Source organism: Eschrichtius robustus, chromosome 11, assembly GCF_028021215.1.
Source record: "Eschrichtius robustus isolate mEscRob2 chromosome 11, mEscRob2.pri, whole genome shotgun sequence".
Taxonomy (NCBI): domain Eukaryota; kingdom Metazoa; phylum Chordata; class Mammalia; order Artiodactyla; family Eschrichtiidae; genus Eschrichtius; species Eschrichtius robustus.
The window spans coordinates 32,750,511-32,770,660 of record NC_090834.1 but is presented as its reverse complement, the minus strand read 5'-3'; the positions used below and the strand labels follow the sequence as shown (position 1 = coordinate 32,770,660).

General features: G+C 38.6%; 1 protein-coding gene across 2 annotated transcripts in view; it reads right to left on the bottom strand.

Moving 5' to 3' along the window:
* PDGFD (platelet derived growth factor D) overlaps positions 1-20,150 on the bottom strand; it is a 229,464-nt gene that overhangs the window by 38,458 nt on the left and 170,856 nt on the right. The window lies entirely within an intron of this gene.

Sequence of the window (20,150 nt, the reverse complement as noted above, 5' to 3'; positions counted from 1 at the left end):
TAAAACAATAACGAGCAAATACACTACAACATTTATTCCTTCAGTGAATTCTTCATTTCGTGACACTCCACTCAGTTCATGACCCACTGAGGGAAATTCAAATAATGCTAAACTTGGAGCCCTGTGCCCTAGGATCACTCTATGGGTGAGATCCTTTAAAACAAAGACTTTTGGTACTCCAGTACATGAATTTCTGGCACGCAGTCCAAGCAATATATGTGGAAATGATACATCGATGTCCTAGTGTTCATAGGAATAGAATAAAGCAAGTATTGAAAACTCTTAGGTTCAATCAAACTCTGTGATCCAACCAAACCTTTACAAGTATATTTCATTATATGCTCATCATCAAACCAGCTCTTTTACAAGAATTAAGGGAAAAGCCTTGGTTGGATGCCAGCTTTTATTGATAACAACATGTAACACAAGGATATCAAGAATTCAAGGATCAATAATTAACAAGAATCACCAAATGTAAAATAGATAGCTAGTGGGAAGCAGCTGCATAGCACAGGGAGATCAGCTCGGTGCTTTGTGACCACCTAGAGGGGTGGGATAGGGAGGGTGGGAGGGAGACACAAGACGGAGGAGATATGGGGATGTATGTATATGTAGAGCTGATTCACTTTGTTATACAGCAGAAACTAACACACCATTGTAAAGCAATTATACTCCAATAAAGATGTTAAAAAAATAATAATTAACAAGAATCAAAGAGCATCTTTCAAAGTTAGAGAATGTGCCTGTGAAATTTAATAACCTATATACTTAGAGTTATAAGAAGCTGTGGGCATGAGTCATCTATTATTGGAAATATAATTTATATAAAATAAATATACCTTTAGTAACAAATATCTCTCAGAGATAAGACATACTTGCAGATTTCCACTGATTTAAGAGTTAATTTTACCACTTTTTCATTTATCATTAGTAACAATGAAGTATGTATAATGTTTTAATTTAAAACTACTAGGATCCATCAACTAATCATCCATGTATTCTTGATGCTAATGTCAAGATATTTTTTAAAAGTTCACTTTTCTTCTTATAAGATAAAAAACTTTTTATAGTTTCTGATTTCTTCAGACGGAATTTAGTCTGGGAAGTTGCTCTCAATAGGATAAGCAAAGATTAGAGCAAACACCAGTCCAACGGTAAATAAGAAAGTTCCTCTGACAAGCAGAGAAGAGATCATCAACGTGGAGGGGGTCATGAGAGTCGTCTTGAGAACTAAAGAAGTTCCAGAGGTGTGTTTTCAAATAGAAAAAGGGTGAACAGCCTGCAATTATTGTTTGTGTACTATGACTTGAGGAAAACATAAGGATCTTAGAGAGGAGAAACATGATGAAGAAGGTGGTTAAAGCCTGTGTTTGCCAAACAAGGACATCTTGGCAAAGGGCTGCACAAAAAATTGTAAATTGCAAGATACAACCTTGCTAATAGCTTTCACCGTGTTTGATACACACAAATGATAAATGAGCATTTAATTTACATCTAGAAAAGTACTGCCATAGGTCTCTCTGCAATGTGTTGCCGAAAAGCTCGTACAGATTTAAATTTTGTGAATAGCTCTTGTAAACACAATAAAGTTGTTTAATATTAAGAAAACCCTATGATTGTTTTGTAGCAACAGCTGCTTTTTATGGAGCCTAGATTATGTGACCAGCACTATAGGAAACCCTTTACATACGTTATCCCACTCATTTCTGTAGCTTTAAGAGATGAGAAAGTAGGGAGACAAGGTACTTAAGGAACCTGCCCATGGAATCAAGCCTGGTTATTAAGAGGCTCCACGGATACCTCAACTTGAGGCTGATTCTTCATGCTCTTTCATCTCTGCTGAACTATTCCTCCTTTCATTTATAAAGAATCCTTTTATAAGATAAACAAATACCCTTGATTTGTGCTAAGTACAGGTTTTCATACATTCCTTAAATGCATTTCAAAAAGAACATTTGGTTTGGTTCACCAGTAGCCTGAAGATTATTAAAGATTGTGCTTTTGATAGTGCTAAGCTAATCTTAAAGATTATTTTCACTACCAAGCGAAAATGGATGGCTGAGGAAATTAGTTTGCTACCTCAGGAAAATTACAAGTTTGAAATGAAGAAGAGAAATACTGACCTGAATTATTCATATTTTCATTTCCTTGCACTTAGCACAATGCCTGGTACACAGTGAGCACACTTTGTTTTTTGTTTTGTTTTTGTTTTTGTTGAGGGAGGAAGTACTGTTTCCAACTCAAAATTTGAGAAACCATTTCACTTTGATTGGATGACTCTGTGCTGAAATTCACACTCCTAAGAACTACTAAACTTCTCTGTACTTTAATGGTGTTATATAAATGGATTATCCTCATCTTGGCCAAAAGCTAGTTCCATTATTAAGACAAATATTAAGGAAAATGGGAATTACAAACACTATGAAGATTAAGGCCATATCACAAAAATCTTTTAGCTAAAAGCATTTCCTCTATGAACTCAAATTATTGCATTGCTAATTAAAACTCCTAAGATTTTACTTTAAGGAGAAAATACCATTTAAAGTTCAATAGTCAACACAGCTTGTCATACTACCAGGAAAAAAAAACACTGGTGAAACATTATTCAGCAAGTGACAGGTTTATAAAGGGGGGCAACTTATAAAAGAATCAGGGCAAGACATGCATAAAGCATTCAAAAAGCTGTTCAGTCTTTTTAAAAATATAAATATTGCCTAGGGAGGTGACTTTATGTTCTTGGTGACACATTTTTTCCTGTACATATTAATCCTTATCCTTATACTCGACCAGTATGCTTTCACTGGTGCTGCAACGCATCATAATTATCATTTGGCACTATAGGCTACACTGAATGTGAAATATTTAATAGACATGTTTATATCATAGAAGTATGTAAATGAACAGTTGAACAGTTAATTCAAAGGACAACCTTTTTCTTGACCTGACTGTAAGGGGGTTTCCACACTCATTTATGTGGTTAAACTGGAGAATTGGTTACTGTAAAGTTTGAAACAAAAGTGTAGTACCCATCCCCCTGCAAATTACACTTCATAAAGGTGAGATTAGCACATTCTTGACCTTGCAGTTCCTCTTTCCACTCCCCACTCAACTAGCAACTAATCAAAGCAGTTCGCAGGTTTCGGATCTCTAAAGCAGGCTTGCTGTCAGCGTTATGAGCTGATCACCAAACACACAGATCGTGAGCTTCATCCTGTGAAGGTTGGTAAAGCTTCACCCAGAGAAAAACTCAACACTCTGGCCAGACTCTGGTTAAAGCCAGTGAAGGAGGCCTCCTAGGAACAGATGTGCAACTCAGCCCATATAACTTCATCATCACTCCTGAATAAACAGCTCAAAGTCTTCTCTTACTGGTTGGGAAGATCATTTTGAATAGGACAAAAGGTGTTTAGACGAGAGATCCTGCAATCTGAATCCTATCAGTTTGTATTCATGGGTTTTTACAATTCCTTTTTACTTTTCGTTATCCTCAGTTAACTTTTGCTTGTCATTACATTAGCAGTATTCATCAGCAGTTTCAGCGAGTGAAAACACGAGGCTTTGCACAGCAAAATTTTAATCCCAGATTGGCTCTCCTTTGCTTCCTGCTATACTTTTTTGTATTATCACATGCTATGTACTTTAAGAATTCACTGCTGCATTCATCTAAGCCAAATATAATTACAAAGGTATTTTTGCTGCCAAAGAAAAAAATACAATGCATTCCAAAGTCAAAGGGAAAATACTCTAGGGCTTGGGTAAACTATTGCTTCTTCTCTACTGGATTGGGAAGAGTCAGAGCTGACTAAATTGTTGCCCAGGTTCAAGTATTAGCTGAGATATTCCCTGCATATGGGTTTTTTTAGGAATACTTCATGTCTCACACTTAAACCTTTTACCTATTTCTTATTCTCAGCAGCACAATTTTAGAGCTGGAACGGATCTTACAGATCACTAGGTTCAACGTTCTATTCTCTATCTAAGATTTTTGAATGGCCAGAGTTTACAACTCACTGTGCTGGTCACTGGGTAATGCATAGATGCATAAGATGTAAAACTGCCCTTGAGGAATTTACCATCTGGATTAATTCTAATTCCCCACTCTTGTCATTCCCTTGCACATCAGCAACTTTTAGTTCCATAATGGCTTATCATTATGTGAAATTATCTTGTTCATTTATTTTTGTACTTGTTTCCAACCTTGTGTGTCTCCATTAGAATATAAGTCCTGGGGGGTGGGATGTTTTCTAACGTTCTCACTGCTAAACCTCCAGCATTTACAACGGGGTGTGTTAACTAACATGCTTTCAATAAATTCTGGTTAAATGAAAGAATAAATAGACATTGGATTACTGTGAGGATCAAACGAGAGGATTCACGTAAAGCCCTAGCACACTGGCTGCTACACAGTTGAGTGTTAATAAATATCTGTGGAATGAATAAATGAATAACACAAGATCTATAGAAACAAATGTCTCAGAAGAAGTGGCCTGGCGTTGAGCCCTGGATGATAATCAGGGCTTCTGATAGTAACGGGAGTAGGCAGGTGGAAAAAAGGGCATGAACAAAGACATAGAGTGGCATGATCTTGGACCTGTGAGTTTGCCCTGTGCCCAAAGTAGCAAGCAGGAAATGAGGCTGAAAAAGGAGTAGGACAAATCAGGGGGTCTTAAATGCCAGGCTTGGCTTTTTCTTTTTCATTTTCTTTCTTTCTTTTTTTTGGGGGGTGGGGTGGGGTAGGGCATTTAACCATTCATTCAACAGGTACTTGTGGATCCATTATTAGTGATTACATGACTCAAGTTGCTACAGATACAGACATGAAAAACGCATCAAGGTCACTGCTCTCAGAGAGCTTTCAATCTGACCATCCTGTGCCTACACGCAAGTAAATCAAGCCCCGAAAAGGTCAAGTGTCAGCCTCATCAGCAGATCTGATGCCTGGAGCCTAGGTCTCTGGACATACTGGAGGGCATTGCATTGACTCATAGGAAGCTGGTTACTAGTAAAGCCACATCTCCCTTGCTCCTGCTCACATGCATCCCCTTCTGTGTGTAAGAAAAAAAATAAAAAGTTCTATCATCTTGCATTCAGTGATCTTAAGCAACATAATGGAGTTCCTAGAAAATAAATAATAAACAGAAGATAGCTATTCTGAGAGATGAGAATAGTGGAGAAAATTGAAGATAAGAAATTCAGTGCTGTTGGTTTGAAAAAAAAACTTTCTGGAATGTCAGTGATCTTCTAAGGCAACCTTAGAATTAGGAGATATTCCTTATTTTGGTAATCAAAACCCTAAAATGATAATAGCATTCTCCACTCAAATACAATTTAGTTCTATTTTGTCCCTCAGCAGGATGCAAAATTACCTTTCTTCTTCAAAGAAGAGTTAGAATGTTTGCCTGATGAGAAGATTCAATAGATGAGAATCCCTTAAGTATTTTATCATGAACCCTGAGGCTGGTCAGCAGGGATTGATTTGGTGGGATTACTAAAAGCTATGTCTAAACCTAGCAGGGATCATAGAGACAGAAGCTAGAAGACAAATGGGCATGGATGGTTTTCATCAGAGAATCTCTAAGTGCCAACAAAATAAAAGCAAACCAGTGTCTTTTAATGAAGAGCAGGGAGGTTGAGAAACTCCTTTGCTATTCACCTTGCTGAATAAGGATTGCAACATTTTTAGTTGGTAGAAGAGATTTGATAATGTGTGTTAAAGCATTTTTTAAAATGTTGCTTTGGAGACAGAGCACTCAGGATCAAATTCTACATGGAACATTGACTGTGTGACTTTGGGCAAGGTCAACTCTCTGTGCTTGAGATTCCTGATTTGTAAAATGGGAAAAATACCTTTTCCCCCCACACAGGGTTAGTTGAGGATTAAATTAGATGACTCGTGTGAAACTAACTGGCACAAGTGGACACTTACTGCATACTTTCTGAAACTAGTACAGTCTTTCCAATATATTATCTTTCTGCTGGAAAGATGGCTATATAAGACCTCTGCAAAGATGGGAATCACCTGTTACAAATTCTGGAGTCCGACTGAATTGGATCCCAACTCCACCATTTACCAGCTAGAGTCCTGGTACCAACTACTAAGTTTCTCTGTGCCTCGATATTCTTATCTGAAAACAGAGATCATAGTAATTCCTATCTCAAAGGGATGTTCTGAGGATTAAATACATCACTATATGTAAAGTAATAAAAGTGGCTGACATGTAGAAGAAAATCCTTATCCTTAACACATTTTTTTCCTTGGAAGAAACGTTGATTGGTCTATCCAATCTACAATGGCCTAACATACTAAATGTACATTAAATGTACAATGGCCTAACATCTAAAATGTACATTAGAATTTTGAAATTTTCAGAAAGCTTCACATCTCATCTCATTTCACTCTCCCCATCTCCATGTGAGCGGAGTACAGATACATTAGATAAAATAATTGTCTGGGTCTATTCAAAGAGAAGCTTTTCTGATTTCCTGCCTGCTCATTTCTACTACTACTCGGCATTTTCCTCGTGTTAGGATACACTCCTCCAGCCCCATAACTGCATCCACTAGCCTCCCTACAAAGGTAGTTCTGCCCCATCCCCCAGCAAATTACTGAGTGCTTACTATGTGCTAGATACTGTTCTGGGGATACTCCAGGGAATACAGAGTAAATAAACAAACATGGTCAATTTGGCCATATGGGGAACAGATGAGACAGGAACAGATGCATGTAAAAGTACTTTGCCAGCTGTAAATTACTACACATATGTAAAGGACTGTTATTTATGTATTCTTCAAAATATCAAACAGAAAATTTTGAAAGGGTGAGAACTTGCTTCAGAAATATCAATAGTTGAAGGAATTTAAATATAAAACCTTTATATGCATATGTAAACTACTGATTCATGCAGGAGTTCAGCCCATTCTTGGACTGGGTCATCTTTGAACCAGTCTCTTATCTCCTGGTAAAATATTTCTGCATCTAAATGAATTATTGCCATTTCTAACTCATGAAATAAAATTTGTAATTTTGGAGCTGGAAGAGGCTTTACAAATCACTGACCAGTGCTTTCAGTTTCCAGGCACTGTGCTGCCCCTCTCCACTGGGTCTGTCTTCTCAGGGCTTCTCCTGGGTGCCCTCCTTGTGGGAGGAGTGTACTTCATGTCCCCTTGAGGCAGGCTTGGCCATGTGACTTCCTTTGACCAAAGGAATGTGAGGAGAAGCTTTAAAACACATCATGCAGTTCTACCATTGCTCTTTTCCCTCTGCTGCATGTCCCACATGGGGCTGATCCTTCAGGCTTGGATCCTTAAGTGGAACACAGTTGTAGGAGACGAGCAGCTGATGTGTAACCTGATTGAAAAGTCAAGCTTTTTTTTGGAAGCCACTGAAATTTGGGGGCTGTTTGTTACTGCAGCATAATTTAGCAAACTATGACTATTTCAGGAATCAATGTCCAGAACTATTACTTTCCAATGGAAACACACCTAAACTGATGAGAAAGCCAGAACTAGATTCCATGTCTCCTGACTTCTAGCCCAGATTTTTTCTACGCTAGCACATGCTTTAAGAAAAGCTAGTCCTTTTCTAAATAGTTCTTCAGACCTCTAGAGTGATTTCTAGCTGCACATTTTTTTCTTCCCCAAACCCTGTAGTGTCAGTCCGTGAACACTGCCTTACTCTGTAGTAGTCCTCTCCCAGTTTCTGCTCAGCTTTACCCCCGGTTGATCAGTGTTGAAGAAAGATGATGAAAAGCTTGTTGTTTTCAGAGGCAGCTGAAAATATTGGAGGGATCAATGGTTGTCCTGTATGAGGTACACAGGGAGCAGGTAGAGGCAATGGTACTCCTGGTACAGGGTGGGAGTGAGGTACCCATCTACCGTGAGCCCAAGCGCTACTGCAAGATATATCCCAGTCTTTGTGCTCAGATCCCATGATTGCTGCAGTACAGTGTATACTTCTTTTTTTTTTTTTAATTTTATTTATTTATTTATTTATTTATTTATTTATGGCTGTGTTGGGTCTTCGTTTCTGTGTGAGGGCTTTCTCTAGTTGTGGCAAGTGGGGGCCACACTTCATCGCGGTGCGCGGGCCTCTCACTATCGCGGCCTCTCTTGTTGCGGAGCACAGGCTCCAGACGCGCAGGCTCAGTAATTGTGGCTCACGGGCTTAGTTGCTCCGCAGCATGTGGGATCCTCCCAGACCAGGACTCGAACCCGTGTCCCCTGCATTGGCAGGCAGATTCTCAACCACTGCGCCACCAGGGAAGCCCCCAGTGTATACTTCTTATGACATTTCAGCCAATAGTATCTCAGGTAATATTTACTTTTATATTTTAAAAAGGTAGAAATTGTCCCAAGGGTGGTGGAATGGGGAGGGGTTAATCCCATACTAGATGTATTTGAAAAATACTAATTCTTCTTCCATATTTGATCAACAACATAAGTGTAAGTTCCCTCAAGGAAAAAAAACACTGGCATTTAAAATAATTCCTCTGTACAGGGAAACTTTACGTAAAACGATACACACACCTTGATACACAGACACAGGACTACATTCACTCTGCTCTCTCTGCACCTGACATGTGAGAAGTCAGGAAACTTTGTACAATTTAGGATGTCTCTTTAACAATCATCTTTTGAAGATGTAATAAACACATCCTATATTACCACATAATCTTTCATTTTACATAAAATATTAAGTTAGGGAGGATATTACGGGTTATTTAGTTCATAGTCTACAAAATGCAACCATTGTTTTGAATCATCAAAAGCTGTAGCCAGTGGTCTTTATTTCTAGTTATGGAAGCTCTATTTTAAAATAAATCCAACCATTGTAAAATTCCCCCTTGATTTTATTTGAATTGGATGCAAGGTTTTGCACAATATTGTGTATACTGCTATTTAATGGGATGTTTATGGGTAGAAATAATACAATTAAAATTCAAAGCTTTTGTCTACATGCAGAAAAGAACCCAGTGCCCATGGGGTGGAGGGAGGGTGGGTTGGGTAGAGTTAATGGTCCAGCTCACACCATTTATCATGTTCAAATGCTGACCATAGTAGTCTCAACCCTAATGTGAAATTCATTGCCCTTCAGAGGTCTTTGGTGAACTCTTGTCATTCTGACTGACAGCTTTAGAGGAGGCTTCCTCAATAATAGGAACATCTGTGCTGAGCCGAATGGAAAACACTGACACTTCAACAGCTTCTTGATATGTAGGCTGGGAGAAAGAAAAGCCTCCCGGCCTCTCTCCCAGCAGACTGGATAGGAAATAGTGGCAGCATGCGTGGCTGGTCTCAGACTCTCTTTCATAGAACCTGATTCAGCAAGTTGACAGTACTGAGTGCTTCTGCCTTTAGCACTTAGCTATTCTCAAAGGGAACAAGGAAAAGGAGGGGACCTTTTTCATATTTCCTTATGATATGAAGAGAGAACTGTGCAATTACATTTAATATATAAAAGCCAAAGACGATTTGGGTCAGGCAAAAACCATCTAATTAGAATCATTTTATTCTCAGCTATGTCTAGGAGGCTTCCTATAGAGTATGGAGGGTAGAATGGGGGTGGGGAGAAAAGGAAGAAAGACTGCTCAGAGCAAAATGAGTTTGAATTTAACCAGTGTCAAAGCTGCATTAAGGAAACTAGATATTTGCTTGACTGCTTTCTATGGCTCCATTCATTTTTGGTCATCCTCAGTGGGGCTCGTCAACCTCTACAGTCACTAGTCAGCCAACGTATGTACTAGATTTCCTCAGGATAAATAAGAGAAAAACATCCCCAACTCTCTTGTGTTAAGTGGAAGATACTATCCTTTCAAGAGCAACAATAACCAAAAAAAGCCACAAACTTTTATAGAAGATAAGAACATAAGTTAACAAGAATCTTTTCTCTCAAGAGAACACTGCATTATCTTCTGCCAACTTCTTAGTTTACTGATGGGATAGAAAGATGATGATTTACTGTACACAGTAAAGAATATTGCTTTTGGGAGCTGTGTTGGCCTGGACTCCATATTCTCTTCAAAAATAAAAAGGAAACTTTAAATTGGATTTCTGACATTGGTTGAATGGTTTTAGTCTAAAAACTATTGAGCAGATTAATTTTAAAATGGGGCACCATAAGCACAACGTCACTTCTGATAGACTACCATTTTGCAATGTCTTTTAGAACCAGGCATCATTGTGGACAAACAACCTCAACACCTTCGAAGCCCTCACTGACCACTCTCTCCTGTTCTCCCCTGAAGATAGTACTTCCCTCCAGGCCTGGCTAATTAGAGCTTCCACTCTGAAACCCTGCTAGGCTGGGGCACGTGGCTGTGGGCTGCCTTTCATCTGGCTCCATTCTGAAACTTCCAGACCCTTGATATTTTTAATACAATATATTCATATGGGTCCAAGTCTAACAGTTAGAAAAGGGATGCCACTCAGAGGCAATCAACATTATGTTTCTTACATATTCTTTTAAAGACATGGTAGGCATATATAAGTAAACTTATAATCACCTCCTCTGAAACACAACCACTCACTTATTATTCCCTGCTTGCTCTCTACATATTGCTGCTTCTATTAAAGTTCTGGTCACTTCCCCATATTTACTAAGGACCACAGCATCTGTGTTCTGGTATTTCTCTCTACTTCGTTACCATCATCGTGGATGATGTCAGTGTCCATGCAGATAGCATGGAGAAAATACCCTTCACTCTCAATTCTAGTGTCCCTTCTTATATACCCTCACTTCAGCCACTCCCTCTTCATCTGAAATCTGAAATGCACAGTGCACTCTGCGGCCATGCCTTCCATGTCCTTGCAAGCCCTTGTATTACTTGCTGCTATCTCTCTCTCTTCATTCACTTAATACTTCCATGTTCCTCTAAGTTATCAGTCTCCTATTGATCTTAGAGACCTCATAATCCATCACTTCAAGTCCTCTCTTATCAAAACTCCCTTACCACCTAGCTGTCCTCGGGTACCCATCCTGCAAAAGCTCTTCTCTAGAGCAATCCAATCATTCTTCACCTGGATATCTGCTTGAGAAAAATTACAAACCCACCACACTATGTTGTCTTTCTTTCTCATGCATCTTTAACCTTTTCTCTACTTGCCTGTCCTATATAACCTATAAAAAATGTTTGAGTCTCTTTATCAGTTAAAGAGCTATTTCCTTCATCTAACCTCTCTGGGTATCATTTCTTTAAATCTGTGTCCCTTTACACTTAAACTTCTTGAAATAGTAGTTTACCCTTTTTGTTTACTGCAAATTTGATTCACTCTTCATCTCATGGCAGCCTGATTCTTGCTCCGCCACTCACTCTGATAAAAAGACTCTTATTAATATTTTTAATAGCTTCTGAGTTCTCAATGAACCCTTTCTAGCCTTTACTTGACTTGGCTTTAACAATAATTTATACATGAATGATGCCTGACTCTGTATCCTAGGCCAAGAAATCTTTGTTGATATCAGATTATTTTGCCAAATTCCTTCTGGCCACCTCCCATTGGATGGCCCATAATCTCCATAAACTCAACATGTCCAAAATGGCACTCATCAGTTTTTCCACAAAACCTGCTTATCTTCCTGTGTTTCCTTTCCTAGAAAAATACAACCACCTTCACTTAATTGTGTACATCACACATTTAGGAGTCATGCTGAAATATTCCCCCATTAGTCACTAAATCCTTCAGATTATACTTTATTAATCCTTCAAAACCATGTCTTCTAGTCTCTGCTTTAATTTAAAAGTTTATCATATTGCTCCTGGATGACTATGAGAGCCTCCTAACTAGTCTTTCTCCATTCTTCCCCAACTGCAATCTGTCCTCCACTGACCTGCCATATTGGTCTTCAAATGTAAAATCAAAACAAAAAGTGCTATACTATCTATGTAACTTCCAAGGCCCAAATCCCTCAGAGTTTCTGAACAGCTTGCAGTCCTTTGATGAGTACATCAAAACCTTCATGATTTGGTTCCTGTCATCTTCTCCAACTTTTCTAGCCAGTCACTCATATTTCCCCAAGGTTTCAGAATTATTTCATGCTTTATCAGCCTTCTCAAATTTGAGGAGGCTGTTCCCTTTGCCTGGAAAGTCCTCCCAACTCTTTCCCATTTAGCTAATCTCACCTCATCATTTAGAACACAAATTGAATCATTCCCTTTGAGAAGCATCATTAGTTCTGATGTAGATGCTCCCACCTCCGTGTTCCCAGAGTATACAAAGATTTTTACAGTGTACTTTTTGTTGACCTTCATGCTTCCACAGGAGTTAGTATACTGCCCAGGACATATTAGGTTTTCAATAAAGACTCAAAGAATAGCTGGGCTTTTAGGGCATAATGTGACACATGTCCTTCTCAGATTCTTAATGAGGATCCATTATCTATCAGCTGGGAATTTAATTATTAAGTTTAAAGACCATATTTTCAGGTGGCCAATTCATTTTTAAGCTATCTTTATTCATAAAGGTGGCTTAAAGTTAAAGATTGGCTTATGGGTTAATGATTATTTCTATTCTTAAACATTTTAAAATGTGTGACAACTAAATATTCTATAAAGCCACCTTTTGGCAGTGAGACAGCTGACTCTTAGTTTTAGCTCCAAAGTGTTAACACTTAGTTGACACTTAGTTTTAGCTCCAAAAGTTCTTCTTCTTGTTAAACTATTGAGGTATTGTCCTTAACATAAATACTATGAAGGTGGAGTAGCAGGTGACTAATTCAAGTGTTTTAAGGGCACTGTGAAAAAAAATATTTTCTCTATATTTCTGTCCTTTGATACCCGAGCTATTTATTCAGGGGATTTTAGTACTGAAATTCAAGATATTACAAAGATCCTCATAGATTCAACTCTGTGAACAGGGTCAAAATCTTTTAAAATTTGTTCACTACCCATATTTGATTTATTTTAAGGTGAAAAATGTAGATTCTGATAGCAACAAAATACTCAGACAAAACAACAACAGTGGTTTTCATAATAATGTTAATTCTGGAACTGGAGAACTCTAAACTTGAATATTGTGTAAAGGAAAGACCATCTTATAGGATGTGAAACATTTAATATTAAAAAGAAAACCTTAGAAATTTAAAAGAAAGTAGATCATCTTCCCAACATAGATGATCATGCGTAATCAATTTGAAAGAAATGGAAAAGATGGGTGTGCTAACTATGTACCCTGTACATTTCAGAGGGAGAAAATTATTAACCTGACAAAGGTCCCTCAGTAACTCCAATAACTTGCATAATGTACATGTATAGGGTCTTTGTGGGGGCAGATTTTGCAACATATTTTAGATATTCTTTATATGGAAATGTTGATATTACGTTAGATACAGATTATCTCAGAGCTGAGAGAACATAGAAATTTGTGAAATTATTTCTCTATTAACAATTGCTGCAAAGTGGCTATTACATTATATCATACATAGTAGAGAGTAAATGAGTTTTAATTAAAAAAAAAATTGTTAGGACTCCTTTGGTGTCACTGAATCTAGAAGTGGAACTACTTTACCTAAGATTTCAGTGGAGAAAGTTCTATGAGATATAGCAAGTGAAAAAAAGCTATGGAGGGAACTGTTAAGATATTGCAAAGCTGTCAAAACACAAAAGCGCTCCAGTCTGAAACTAAGAATCAATTGTTGATCTGTGCAGTGCATTGGTAAGATGGAATCAGATTACCAAATCATTCTGCAAGTACTTTAGTATAAGATGTTGACAAACTTCTGGGGATTTAGAGAAGAGCTGACTGATTAACAGGCTGAGAAAAATGACTTATGAGACAAGATTATAAAAACTAAATATATTGTTCATCAACAGAGGAATTAAGTACTTGATGTACACTACATATAAAATATTTAAGAGAATGACTTAGGGGTATGATACAAATTTCCAAGAATCCAAAATGTGTCACCATGAAGGGAAAGCACTGTTTACGATGTTCCCTGAGGGCAATAACTAGAAGTCAGAGCATGAAATTGTATAACAGAAAATGTAGCCTCCGTATCTACAAAGTTTTCCCAGCAGTGATATCTATTAAATTGTGAAATGGCCTCACAATGGAAGTAGTAGAAAAGCCATCCTGTAAGTCATTTCACACCAGAGTGGACAAAGTATTCAAAGACATACCTTTGGAAAGAAATCAACCCCACTGATGTAATGGAGAGTATAATGAATGACCCACAAGAGCGTTCCATTTCTGCTTTTAGCAATGTTATGTGTTTCTCACTGAGCATCTGTCTTCTATTGTGAATATATTCATATCATAGCTTTAGTTTTATGTTTATTATTTCAATATCTTTTTTATTTTATTTTCCTAAAAGGCCTCTAGTTTGTAAACCCTTTGGTTTGCCTGGACTATACTTTATGAAAATCACATTTGTCGTTAATATCCTGAGCTCTCTATCAGGAAAGTGCTCTGAGGAAAAAGCAACAAAGACAGTTGGAATGTTAATCCATTTTATAATGCATCTCAAAATGTATACAACTAATCCTAAACTTGTAGCCTCTGAAAGATAATGAGACAGCAGAAAGAAATATTTGTATTTTATTTATTGCTATAAATCCCATATTAGAAATCTTCTCTTTTAATCATTCATAAATTAAATATGTAACTTTTCCATATTGTATTGAACCCCAGTTCTTTTGCTCATGGGCATTTAATTGATGAGGAATGGATTAAAGACAACAAATATAAAGAGTAGAAATATTTGATACTTTTTGTACATTGAAAATAGTTGCTTAATCATTTATACTAATCTTGGATATGCAACATATTTTACAATATAAAATACCTGGCTAGGTAAGAATTTATTGTAAATTTAAAAGAACTGACAAAAAAATAAGAACCTAGGATGTTATCTTTGTGTTAATATTCCATCTCATGTATTAGATCCATTTAAACCTATTAAGGAATTCTCCCACTATAAAGTGGTTTCTTACTTCACAGTATAGCAACAATATAGTTGAAATATTTACCATACCTCCAGCTACTTTGTTAATTATATCAATTTCAGATTGCCCACTGGGAATCCTCATGGCATGAACACACAGCATTAAGCACACTGACAGTGAAGCTTGAGAGAGGGTCACATAAGTGAAGAAATGGTGATAGGAGGTTGTGATTTGTGCAAATTTCCCTCTGTTTTCTGTTACATACATAATCCTGCCCCTTCCGACCTTCTCCTTTAAGTCCTAATAGGTCCTCTGTTGCTCCCATTTCTCCTCAAACCGCTATGTCCAAAATACTCCAGGAAACCTCAAGGGTAACTTTGGGCAGTAAAATGTATACAAATGGCTTTGAGCAGGGCTTCTCAAACTCAGTACTACTGACACTTTGGGTTGGATAATTCTTTGCTGGGGCTGAGGAAGGAGGTGACCTCTATACTGTAGAACACTGATAAGCATTCCTGGTCTTTACCTACTAGATGCCAGTGGATCCCCCCCACCCCCAGTCCCATTGTGACAACCAAAATTGATTCTAGAAGTTGTCCACTATCTCGGGGTGGTGGGGGAGGAGAGGCCAAAATCACCCCTGGCTGAGAACAAGTGCTACAGCAAAGTGGCGAAGGGTAGGAGGAGTCACTTGACTCACTTGCCTTTTTATTCTTCCTCTTGTATGTTTCCAAGGTTCTATGGAGAAGGCAGTTAGTTGCAAGAAGACTGGAAAGGGATTGGTTGCCAAAAACATTAGCAGGAAATATCCTCGCCACAGGGAATGAGACTGTGAAGCTCAGCTTTGTGAAAACTCAAAAATAGGTATAGATAGGCTAATACATAGCCTCCCTGACAAGAGGCACCCTTACCCCCTTATTGAGAATGTGCTAGTGATAACTTCACATCTAATTCTACGAGCCAATAATGGGAGCTGGAGTGAGATGGTGCAAATATTAATACATGTTAAAACATATATATACTTATAGTGAGAAGTCTACCATCTAGCAGTATAAATGTGGGTACACTTCCATTTCATGGATATAGCATTCTCAACTGCAACATGGGGATGCTTCCAGTTTTTGTCTGTCGAGCTTCAATGAACTGGCCAATATCAAAAGAAACTTTTACAAAAGTCTGGCAACAATATTTCATTCATTTGACCTGATCTATATATATATATATATATATATATATATATATATAGACTGTGAGTGTCAACTATATGCGAGGAATTTTGCCAAGGGTTTGGCCTAAAGAAATCATTAAGACAGGACCCTTGCCTTCATGAAATTTTAGGGCTAGACTAACGTCTAAAAAGTGTCATAAACTGTTATAGATGCATCATAAAAGAACGCAAGTGTGGCACACACAAGTGGAAGTGAGGAGAGGCCCAACTCAAGAGGTAATGCTTGGAAAGGAGCTTTGAAAGATCAGAAGTAGGTGATAATCCTGCACACCTACTAGGTGTCAACCTCTGCACCAGGACATACTATCTCTGGTCTTGACAAGGACGCCACAACTCACTATTTGCACTTTATGAGAAACCTCAGGCTTGGAGAGCTGAAAGCCTCGCTGATGGTCCTATACTGAGTAAGCAGCAGAGTCTGAATTCAAATTCCAGAGACTTTATGGAGCCTCCTCTAAGCAAAGGAAGCATAACTTAACTTGCAGAGACTGTGAACATGCCACAATTATTCCTAGAACACTATTATGCTCAGGATGGCTGGAGACAGGATGAGAGATGAGCCAGGGTAAAGGATAAAGCTAAGGAGCAGGCAGAGACAAACCACAAAATGCTCTGTCTCCATGCTAGGGTTTGGATTTCATCACAGAAAATGGGGAGCCACTGAAGGGTTTTAAAAAGAGGAATGGCAGATTTGTTTGGGTTTGAGTCTTGGAAAGATCTCTTGGTTGCTATGGGGAAAAGGGGTTCAATGACAATCCTAGAGGCAGAGAAACAAGGGAGGAAAGAGATTTTTGGGTATTACCCAGGGAAGAGATTATGGTAGCTATATCCAGACCAACAGAAAAAGAGAGGAAAAAACAGGGCTCATAGAGAAAGATACTAAGGCGTTAGGGAGGTAAAAAGGGAGTTGCTCATTAATGAAGAAAAATCTTAGCACTTTTCCAAGTGCAAACAGAAAACACAATGCCTATACCCTCATTCCCAGTATTTTCTTCTACTGCCCAAAGTGCACCAGGACGGGATAGGGGCTACAATTGGTGGAACATCCGAGTTCTGTGAAGCAGTGCTCCTCTCTCCTGACTTACTGCCACCTCCAACGACAGATTGAATTCTGTTACCCCTGAGTGACCATATAGCATTTTTCTGCACTTCTTTCATAACCCTTATTCCATCCTAACTGATAACACTGTCAAATATTGTTTTTTCTTCCAAAACTGGACTAGGTCCCCTGAATCCCCCACAGTACCAAGCATACAGCAGGTTCTCCATAATTATTTGTTGAATCAGCTGCTTCAAATCCTTCTTGGTAATTATAGTATATGAGTATACATAGATGAATCAAATAATATATGTATTACTTTGTTCTATTTTGATTACATTTTCATTCAAATATACCAAGTGTGTCTAGAAATGAACTTTATTGGCAGTCGCTTCACCTATAAAATCAGGGCAGGAATGAGAGGGCCAATTATCACTTATTATGTATTTGAGGATAATGGGATATATTGTTGTGATATTGTGATGAGCAAAATACATTTCTCATGTACATTTGCACTTTGTCCACTGTTCCTGGCTCACAGCTCCTAAACCTATTTCCTAAGTGTTGACAGTGATAAAGGTAAGTCTTATGTTATGTTAAAAAGGTGACTTTCGGACCACACCTAAGGATGGGGGCTGGTCACCAGGAGACCACCCTCTGACCTCCAGGGAGGGAAAGGGGCTGGAGGTGGAATCAATTGCTAATGGCCAAAGATTCAATCAATCATGACCATGTAATGAAGCCTCTATAAAAACTCAAAAGGACAGGGTTCAAAGACCTTCTGGGCTGGTGAACACATGGAGAGGTAGGGAGAGTGGTACATTGGAACAGGGCAAGGAAGCTCTGTGCCCCTTCCCAAGTACCTTGCCCTATGCATCTCCTCCGTTTGGCTGTTCCTGAGTTATATGCTTTTATAATAAACCAGTGATCCAGTAAGTAAAATGTTTCTGAGTTCTGTGGGCTGCTCAAACAAATTAATCAAACCCCAGGAACCTGTGATTTACAGCCAGTCTGTCAGAAGCACAGGTGAATAGTCTGCAGTTTGTTGGGGAGGAGGGGGGGAGGACAGTCTTGTGGGACTGAGCCCTTAACCTGTGGAATCTGATGCTATCTCTAGGTAGATAGTATCAGAACTGAGTTGAATTCTTGGATACCCTGCTAGTGTCCGAGAATTGTTTGCTGGTGTGGGGAACCCTCCACCCCATGTTGGAAACTGGGTCTCAATATACCCAAAAGAACTGTGTATAGAGATTTTTATTTTCCTTTAAAAATATGGTTGGTTACTGAGACCACCAGTCTAAACAATAAGGTGAGGCAGTAGTCATTCAAACTGGAATGTGTTGAGAAGCAGAGTTTATAGAAATTAAAGTAGAGGTTATAGAATTATTAGAACAGGGGAAAGAAGGCTGATACTGTATAGTAAGTGCACTGAAAACAAAGTCAAGGCACTCCACAGCCCAGGGGAGGATGGGGAGACTCAAGTGCTACAGTCTCCACCGGTACCCTTATCATAAAAAGTGTCATTCTCATTGTTAACAGCTAAGCAAACAGGCACTGTTAGGTGTATTTTCTCTGCCTCAGCAGACTATTTTTAAATAGCAAAATTGAAGAAATTTTCTCTTAACTTAAGGTCAGAACAATAGTGCCTTCAAAATGCAATCTAGTGTGCTGAGAGAAGAGAATGGGCCACGTGTGGGGATGGTGTGAATGAGGTAAGAAAGCTGCTTTGCTTTCTTTTCTCGTGAATGGATCACAGCATGAATGCTGCCTCTGAAAGTGGCCACTGTGCCCGCCTCTCCTAAAGCTTCCACACAGAAAATGGACTAACGGAAGATGTGAACCAGCTTGCTGTTTGATGTGAAGGCAGTGTGCAATTAAGAAAACTAATTAAGAGGTCTCTTTTCACGGGACTTAAATATATTTACATTGATGTAAAAGTGTGAATTCAGCCTATCGAGCTTTTTAATGAAGTTAAGAAGCACACTCAGTAGTTTGTTACAATATCTGGAAACTGTGGTGCATTTACATTTTACAAAGGGCTTTCCCATATCTTATCTCATTTAATCCTACTGTGTACTTGGTACATAGCACATGTTTTAGAAATGTTCACGATGACTTCCGGAAGCTTACAGAACATTAATTCACTCAGGAACATTTACTGAGTAACTGCCACCCTACTAAGTGATGGGAGTAAGCAACAGACACAATATAATTAAGGCTTGTCGTCGTCTTTAAAGTGCTCCTCGTCCAGTTAAAACCAGAACAAGAAATGTCAACACATAAGTGCTGTAAAATAGCTGCGGTAAACGGTGCTATCCAAGTGGTAAAATGAGTAGCAAACACGAAGCTGAGGATAGTATCCTTAAAGAATAGTGTAAATTCTGGGGCTCTGCTTATAAATTAAGAATTCTTATCAAAGGAAATAGATTTTATCAGGGCAGCACATTAGAATCAGTTGAGGAGCTTTTAAAAATAGTTTTGCAGGGCTTCCCTGGTGGCGCAGTGGTTGAGAATCTGCCTGCCAATGCAGGGGACACGGGTTCGAGCCCTGGTCTGGGAAGATCCCACATGCCGCGGAGCAACTGGGCCCGTGAGCTACAATTACTGAGCCTGCGCGTCTGGAGCCTGTGCTCCGCAACGAGAGAGGCCGCGATAGTGAGAGGCCCACGCACCGCGATGAAGAGTGGCCCCCGCCTGCCACAACTAGAGAAAGCCCTCGCACAGAAACGAAGACCCAACACAGCCATAAGTAAATAAATTAATTAATTGAAAATTAAAAAAAAAAAAAATAGTTTTGCAGGCCCTTGATTCATTAAGTCTGGGGTAAATTCTGGGCACCTAGAGTTAAAAAAAAAAAAAAAAAAAGCTTTAGATAGTTCTACTGCAAACACTTGATTAAGAATCATTTTTTTGGAACTGTGATGCTGCCGTCTAAATTATACTCTATGGTTTAAGCCTGAAATTCTTTTGGCCAATTTTCTTCCTTTTACCTTTAGGATTT